This window comes from Pistacia vera, unplaced genomic scaffold (assembly GCF_008641045.1).
Source record: "Pistacia vera cultivar Batoury unplaced genomic scaffold, PisVer_v2 Contig265, whole genome shotgun sequence".
Classification (NCBI taxonomy): Eukaryota; Viridiplantae; Streptophyta; class Magnoliopsida; order Sapindales; family Anacardiaceae; genus Pistacia; species Pistacia vera.
In genome coordinates this window covers 1,704,212-1,712,764 of record NW_022196074.1, presented here as the reverse complement: position 1 = coordinate 1,712,764, position 8,553 = coordinate 1,704,212, and the positions used below count along the sequence as shown (strand labels likewise).

Below are 8,553 nucleotides of genomic sequence, written 5' to 3'. Positions count from 1 at the left end.
ACTTAAATTGTAGTTATGATCTGATTGAGTACTTAAGGCTCATACCTTTTAAACAAAGAACAACGGTTGTTGACTCTGTCCATGAATCCATTGGATGCTCAATAATTCTGAAGCAAAGATCTCCACGTTATCACGTCGATATACCTGAAGCTCTTCTAATTAAAACACTACTGATAATTAATTTATTAACCCTACAATATTAATTTTAAGACATTGATTCTAATTCGGTATTTCACCGGATCAGATTAATTGCTATTGATCAACCAGAGCACTTATAAATTATACTCAAGGATTTTAACATGTCTTCCCTGGGGGTGCTTCTCCTCCTTCACCAGCTGGTGCTGGTGAGTCTTGCACCTGATCGGAGACTGGGTTCCAAGTCTCCTTATGCTGAAGCAGTTTTGGACGGTGAATATCCTTCTGGTGATGTTCTGTCTTTTGGTTATTTCAGTGATGTACCTGGCTTCGATGGGTTTCTTCACGGATTTGGATGAAATCTAAGTAAACAGAAAATATGATATCTACGCATATAATAGGAGACCAATGCTCCAGGCAAACAAGATAAACAACAGCTTAGTATAAACACATAGATATTGCATGTATGAGGACCTCTGGGATTGGCTTCAGAGGTGCGCCAACTTTCTCAACATCTTATTTTGATGAAACCTATTAGGTTCAAATTAATCATATCCATATATTTATTAGCAAATGCAGAGCAGAAATGAGAGGTTATTAGTCTTGTAGCATTGACTGAAAGAAATGCAGCCAACGAAAGCAGCAAAATTTTGAAAGACATTGAGCCAAAAATGTTGATCTCAAGAGCTAGCAATTGATAAGTGACTCTGCAGCCAATGCAGAAGCAGCTTGAGTTATAGATAGCAGTCCATAATCTCTTAATTAAAAGTTAATTACTCCACACACAACATTCTCTCTTTCAATACTTCGGATCTAAGACATTTTATTGGTAGCTTCACTGAATGATATGAGGAGATCAAGTTGCAGACTGTACTAAAGTAATAAACCTTTGAAGAGATCTAATTAATAGAAGCGAGACACGAATATATATGTAATGGACACTATCTCAACAGCAATATGGTGATCAAGACTGCATGCATGCATATTGACTGTTGAGTACAAGCTTTGGCCCACTTCTTAAATTACAATGAGACAAACAGATACCCACTGCCCATTCTCCATGGGCCAATGCTAGAATCAAATATCTTATTCTAATAACCCTCTATCCCAAGTCCCAACTACCTGTTAAACTTAAATCTTTTTGTGACACTCAATTTTAATTTCGGCATCAAAATCCTGATTTACAAAATAAAAAAAGTTTATGAAACTATATATATGAAAAAACTCTGCAATATTTGGAGTGGTTAGGTAAATAAAGAAGTCTTACTTACCTAGGAGGCTCAGGCGAATTGAAAGATATTTTCGTACTCTTCATTTCATTTGACCGTAGCTTTGGACCCCAGCTAGTTGGCACCAGTGTAGTGTTTCTGTGGTTGTAGTTATTTGTTTCAACAACCAGATTGAGTGGCAATAAATTCTTGAACAAATTAAACTGACCCATCAACATAGACTATTGTTTGGTTACGAAGATTCACACATCACTTAGGGTAATTTATAGCTTTTGAGTAAATTTTTTAACTTAATTTAAAACAGAGATCCTGAATGCGGATCATAATGATTATCACCATTACCATTATATCAGGAAATTGTGGAGCCACAGTTGGTTATAATGAAACCTCTAGGCTCCATGTTCTCATTTTCATTTATTACTTATTCGTGCTGATTGGGGCCGCCGCTGAAAGCTTTTAAAATTGTCACTTGCTTGTTGGCATGGATCTGCTAGTACAATAATCAAGTTTACTGACTGAAAGCTACATTTCTCTCACGAGACATTACAACAATATTTTAATGCAACTTAGCTACATTAATATATATTATTTATCTGGGGTAGTACATTACACAGGAAATTTCAGTAGACACAATAGAAAACATGAACTGGTAATTTTTTTTTTTTTTTTTCTTGGAGAGAAAATACAAAATTGCACACTCTAGCTAACATGAAGCCAGGACTCAGATTTTTACTTTAATTAAAAATCTTCAAGGGCATTTGGGTTTGTTGTTTTAGTGGTCTATCAGTGTAGCACTTGCCACAAAGCTCTCTGTTGCATAAGTTCCTGGTGGAACACATTGCACCTGTCAAGCATGTAACACAAGCTCTAACACACAGATTCTTCCTGGAATGTAATTTGCACCTCTTCCACATAATGGAAGGCAATCTGCCCAAAAAACAACAAAAAGTTATATTGTCAACAAAAGGCTAAAAGAGTATTTTAAGTCCGAGTATTTTTAGTTACGTATGTGTTACCTTTTTGTCTCACCGGAGGCAGGGGGGCTCACTTTGGTGAGTAGTTTTAGGTGGGCTCATGGTGGTGGTGGAGGGGTTTTGGGTGGGCTATGGTGATGGTGGTGTGGTCTTGGGTGGGCTCATGTGATGGTGGTGTGGTTTGGGTGGGCTCAGGTGGAGGTGGTGGCTTGGGTGGGGGACTGGTGGAGGGGGTGTGGCTTAGGGGTTCACTGGTGGAGGTGGTGTGGCCTTGGTGGGCTCACTGGCGGTGGCGGTGTGGACTGCGGTGGGTCTCACGGTGTTGGAGTAGTCTTGGGCGCTTCACCAGCGGTGGTGGAGTTGTTGGGTGGGGCTCACCAGGTGGGGGAGTAGCAGTAGGTGGTGTCTTCACGTGTGGTGGAGCTGGTGCTGTAATCAAACTTGTCAATATAAACTCAAATAGCGAAGTAGCAAACAACTTGTTTACTCACATTGTAGCTAGAGAAAATGAACATATTTCTGCACATTTTTGAACATGCTAAGTAAACATTGTCATGAATTTACCTTTCCAAACAGAAGTTCCTCTTCATTGCTAGATGAACCTACCAAAAAAAAAAAAAAAAAAAGCACAAAATTACACATTTAGCCATTAAAAAATTACATGTACTCCGTGTGATGTGAGAATAGTACTCAAGGGTGACAAAGAGGCATACCCTTGCAGAAACTACAAGAAAAGTGGCCAATAGAAGGAGCAGAGGTCTGAAAGCCATTGTTGGGTAAGAAAAGGAACCCAAGCATCCAGAAGAGCTAGACAGCGGTTGATGCTTTGAAGCAAGCACAAACTTGTAATAATAAGAGAGAGACAGAGGTGAAAGATAATAGATCTTTATTTACCAGCTGGCTTTGGTTCAATAAATGTACAATGCCAGCTTCACCGATCACTGAGCACATAACTTATGGCTAGCAGTTCAAAAACCTGACAATGTCTGATAAATTAGTATATCTGTTATCAGTACCATTCACATGTCAAATATCTTTTTATTAACCCGCACACGAGGCCATGTCTGCCAAAACTTGGAACAAGTTACATCCTGGTTTGGTCATCTCACTTCTTTTTAGATAAATTTTGTTGGGTTAAACTATTTGGATTTGGATCACTCCTGTGCCTTACTGCCTTTGCCATTCGCCAACTATAATCCACATGTGCTTCCAGTGGGGGCATCTTCCCTCTTACCCTATGATTTGCTGGTAATGGGAATAGAACCATGTCCATGTCCATTACCTATTGCTAAACTTGCTATAATGATCATAATCCTTGGAGAAAGTTTCCTGAACTGAAATTATAAAAACAATTAAGCAGGGCAAGTGGGATTTTTTTTTCATACATTGAGTTCTGTACATGTGGCATCACATGTTAAAACAGTAGTCAAATAATAATAATAATCAATGAGCAAGATTCACTAATCTAGAGCTTTGCTAGCTCATTACATCACAACTAATGTAGATCCCAATGACAACCCTCGGAAACATCATTCAAACAGTTGAAGTCTATCTCGTTCTCTTCTTTTCGTCTGTCTGAGAAACAGACAAGACAATGGCTACATGAAAATTGGGACTGTGTCCTCCAGTGTGATGGAAAAGGAATCCCATGGTTTTCTTTGATAAAGTGCCTGTCATCACAAACCCTATTATTTTTCTTTTTTTTTTTTTTAACTTTTATTAGTACTAATTGCAGCATTATCTCAAGATTGAGACATATTAGTAATTAGCAAGAAAAATGTTTCTGGATTTATGTCCAACGAAGAATTGTTTAAATCTCAGTTGGCGAGGGGCCCTCTACAGGTAAGTTGCATGTGAATCCTTTTCTCATGACAGGTCAAGAAAATTATTACCAACTTTGAATGATGGTGTGTTTTCTTTTCTTTTTAATGAATAAAATTCGTTGTAATGTATGCATTTATACACTTACAAGGAACACCATATTGAACATAGATCCAACTTCATCTTCAATAACTTATTTTGGAGTATTTTTCTAAGTATCCAAAGGCTGTATCCAATTAGAAATAATATCTCAACAGTAGCATTAGCAGAGGGAGACTGAGAGGCCAGGCTTTGCCCCACAGCTTGACTTTTTCACTATTACAAAAAAGTACTAGAAAGCTAGTGGCATTGCCCATGGACAAAATTGAATCAAATTTTAGTGATAGATTGGCATAACCTTTTGTTTGAAGCTTCTGGGAAATGTCTGTTCTTATCATTACGGCATAGAATGGTGGTAAGCTGATGAACATATTATCAAAAATTTACCTTTATCCTTCATTACGTAAATGGAAATCACGAAAACGGATGTGTTGGTTGCCTTTTTTCAAACGATAAAGATCACGAAATAATATCTAAAACTAATAATTTATAGTAAGACAAGCGATTGGAACAAGAAAAAACCGTTTTCAATAATTTCAACAAGTAGATCCTAACATAGACTCCCAAAGTAGATTAAGAAACGTATCGATCTCGCTTTTGTGTTACAAATCAATTTTGTAGCCGCGTGCTCTAATCCTCTAAGCTAAGGTGCCTCTTGTTTTATTGATTGATGTACAAGCATACAATGATGAAGAACAAGGACTGTTTTACTACCCTTTTTGCAGGAAGGGATAAGAAGATAGTAATAATATGATATCAGAAACTTAACAGAAGTCTACAACACCAATATTCACATTAAAAAAAAAAAAAAAAAAAAAAAAAATTGAGGTGGAAACACATTTGATTACATTCAATTAAGGGTTGTATCTTCTTTCTATGTTTCTTCTTGCAGAGCTATTTTGCAGGAAAATGAGTGGTTATATGTTGCTGTCACTTTATTTCATTTTCATTCAAAATGAAGCTCCTTTGAGTTCGAGGCATGGGCAGGAAAGGGACCTTCGGGACATGGTGAGGCCATGTCCCATCCATGTATGGGCAGGAGCTTTAATTGAGCTAAAACTTCGAAATGTTACGTGCAGTACGCTTAAAAAATTCAGTATTCAATAATTGCATGCCACAACATGGCTCCTGAATATCTCCCTTTACTTCTCATTTCCCAGAACACACTAAAATAACGCCTGGATTTTCATGGTTTACAAGATTTTTTTTTTTTTTTTTCCCAAGCTCATTTACTTGGATCTTTACTTTTATATACTACTTCTTTGAGCTTAACATAGTTTTCAACACCATTAGTTCACAGAATGAAAAGAAGCAAGACGGGAATTCAGGAAGAAAGCTGAAATATTGTATTTTCTCGACATATTCGATGGCTGAAAAATAGTCTAGAGAAGGACTTGAACTGGAACTTAACTGTGCGCTATAAAACTAGATAGCAACGGTATAATCACCACACATTACTAACCGCACAGCATCGCCAATTGTAATTTGAGAAGTATCTCAAGCATAAGGTCAACAACCAATGACTTTTAACATGATGGAAACAGTAAGTGAAAAATACAGTTTCTCTCAAGAATATGCCTAACTATAGTCCAATACCAAGGTTTTGAGGAAAAAAGGACATCAAAGAGAACTTTCCTCCTTTCATGATTGATTTTAAAAAACGACGCGTAATATCTAGACAAGAACTTCCTCTTCATCCTCAAAACTCAAATTCAGGTCTGTAACTTGAAGCCTGAAACCGTATGATCTCAATCAAACTAGCAGCCGACTGTAGCGTGTATGAGTCGTTGTTTTCTTCAATGAATAAAAAGAATTAAGGGTCACACTAACATTGAGATTAAGTATCAATATCTCTTTCAGGAGACCGGATTAAACATACTCTACCTAGCTATTAATTTCGTGAACAAGATCTAGAAAGGAAAAAAACTTAATATTTTTTAGGCAATTAACCCAAAACGAAGCGCTAATATATGAACAAAAGTCAATTGATAATAAATTTTGTACGTGTTGAAATTTGAGTACTTCAAAACTCAGAGATAAAAAGACCATGCTCACGGGAAGTGAACTTCAATCTCAAAAATGTAATATCATACTACCTCAACAGTTGCAATACTCTCAAGGACTTGAACTTTTAAATCTGTAATATCCCTCCGTTCCCTGCAAAAGAAACAAATTAAAGCAATGTTCAAGCTCATAAAATAAAAGATGACTTCTTGTGTAAGTGGGACCATGACCAAGCTTTGAGTACAGAAAGTTCCACATAGTGAATTTGTTATTGGAAAAAATCCATTCAAGATTGATTAATAACTCTTAAAAAGACAAGCTGACCAAAAACGAGATTCCTCCACTTTTTAAAGTAAGAATGTCACTTGCTACAAATTAGGGGAGAATCTATCTTGCCAATGGTTCAAATATTCAACACACGATGTGCTTCACTACAGTTCCAGACCCCTTGTCTTTCATACTTCAAACATTGAATGTCTCCCATTTCCAGACAAAAGTGGCTTTGATCTCCCATGACCGTGTCAGAAGTTTGGCACCAAAATCCGATAGAATTAACATCCAACAACATCATCGGAATTAACCAAAAATCAACTTGTTACCATATTGTTCATTATCAAACAGAAGATTACTGGAGTGTAATCTAACAGCAAGTCCTATGTTAGGCTTAATTTATGGTTGGGTTCCTTTTTCAGTTGATCCAAGATCAATCCCACTAAGCACTCAAATTTTTTTAAGTAAATACAACAGCAAGCTTTTTCCTTTCACAAACACTTTTACCACATTCTTTGCATGCAACTCATTCAACAAAAATAAGAATGAAAACACTAGCGCAAAGACATACACAAATACAAATTTTAAAGACTAAAACTCAATTACCTCTAAGGCCTTTGTCACATTAGGAATAGACGTTTCATTCATAGTTCCATCCGCCTTCATACACAGAACACAATCAACAATTAGCAATCTATTATAAAAGTGTCTTAAAAGAAGGCAACATTTACAGCAATAAAAACTAAGAAAAGGAGTCTCGAGAACGATTTCCGGACACCTTCAAAACACCATTTGTGTAGAAACAAATATCAATAGAAAATGAGTAAGAATGAAATTCAAGAATGCAAAATCAATAATCTACAGACACACATTAAATTAAAATACACAGGGCTTCAAGAGAAAATAGCATCAATAAACATAAATTCCAAGGTAAGAGCACATATCCCTTACAAAGCATCTAAATGTTTCACTTTTCTGAGGAAAAACCTCTGCTTACTTTAATAACATTGAGAAAAACTAAGCTTGCAATAACATCAGCATTTCTAATCAAACTTCAATAACAATTCAAAAATTAAGTAAGCAAAACCAAAAAGTCAATCTTCATTCATTTATATTAATGGGGGCTTAAAAATTACAACAAAAATTTGCAAGAAACATAAGAAAGAGACAAGCACAAGACAGAAACAGGTACCTGGAAGGGCATGGTGACCTTATCCGAAGGAGAGACAGGAACAGCAACAGGCTGTTGTTCCTCCGCAGCAACAACTGTGTCTTCTCCTTCCTTGTTCTTGTTCTTGTACTCCTTCAGTTTCTGTTCGGTAACTAAAGTTCCTCCTCTTCACCGACCTCAACCTTCTCATTCCCTCAAAACCGACCTTCGCCGTCACTTTCAGAGTCAAACTTGGTCTGAAACTGGTGGGTTCTCATGGAATGCGAAAGAACGAGAAGAGCTTGGTCTGTCAGTCCGAGGTTTGACTATGTAAGATGAATGTAGAGTTGAAGGGCTGAGACTGTGGCCATTTTGGTGATGTTCAGTTTAAGGTGAAGCCAAGTGACCCTTCTCAACTTATCGGTAAAACTCAAGTGGCGTTTTGGTCCTATCCAGTTCACAGAGATTATCTAGTGTCTAAATATTCACATATATCTTAAGTTACGCTACTTTGAGAGCATAGATTTCAACCTCTCTGTTTTATCAGTTACAGCTTACTGTAGCAAGTATATAAATATTTTTAATCTACTCTTCAACTTATCAACATAAAATTTTCAAGTGAAAAAACTTCCCATTTTATCAAATATTAATCTCCTAAACGGTCATTAGATCATGGTTCAAGATGGGTCAAGGATTGATTACACCATAATCACAAAAACGCAAAGAAACTCATCTATGAATAGCCTCGATGGTTAAGACGAATTAGAGATAGTATGAATAAACACATAATATTATATTCGATTTCCGATATGAGCATCCATAATAAATGAAAAAATATGATAAATCATATGTAATAGCCTAGATGATTAAG

At 36.5% G+C, this 8,553-nt stretch overlaps 1 long non-coding RNA gene across 1 annotated transcript; it reads right to left on the bottom strand.

Annotated features, from left to right (window-relative positions):
- Window positions 1–6,403: 6,403 nt before the first annotated feature.
- LOC116133063 lies at window positions 6,404–7,814 on the bottom strand. Its single transcript, XR_004128490.1, has 3 exons — window positions 7,725–7,814; window positions 7,139–7,192; window positions 6,404–6,415 (listed from the first exon to the last, which is right to left on the bottom strand). It is a non-coding gene; the product is annotated as an uncharacterized LOC116133063 (long non-coding RNA).
- Between the last annotated feature and the right edge of the window lie 739 nt (window positions 7,815–8,553).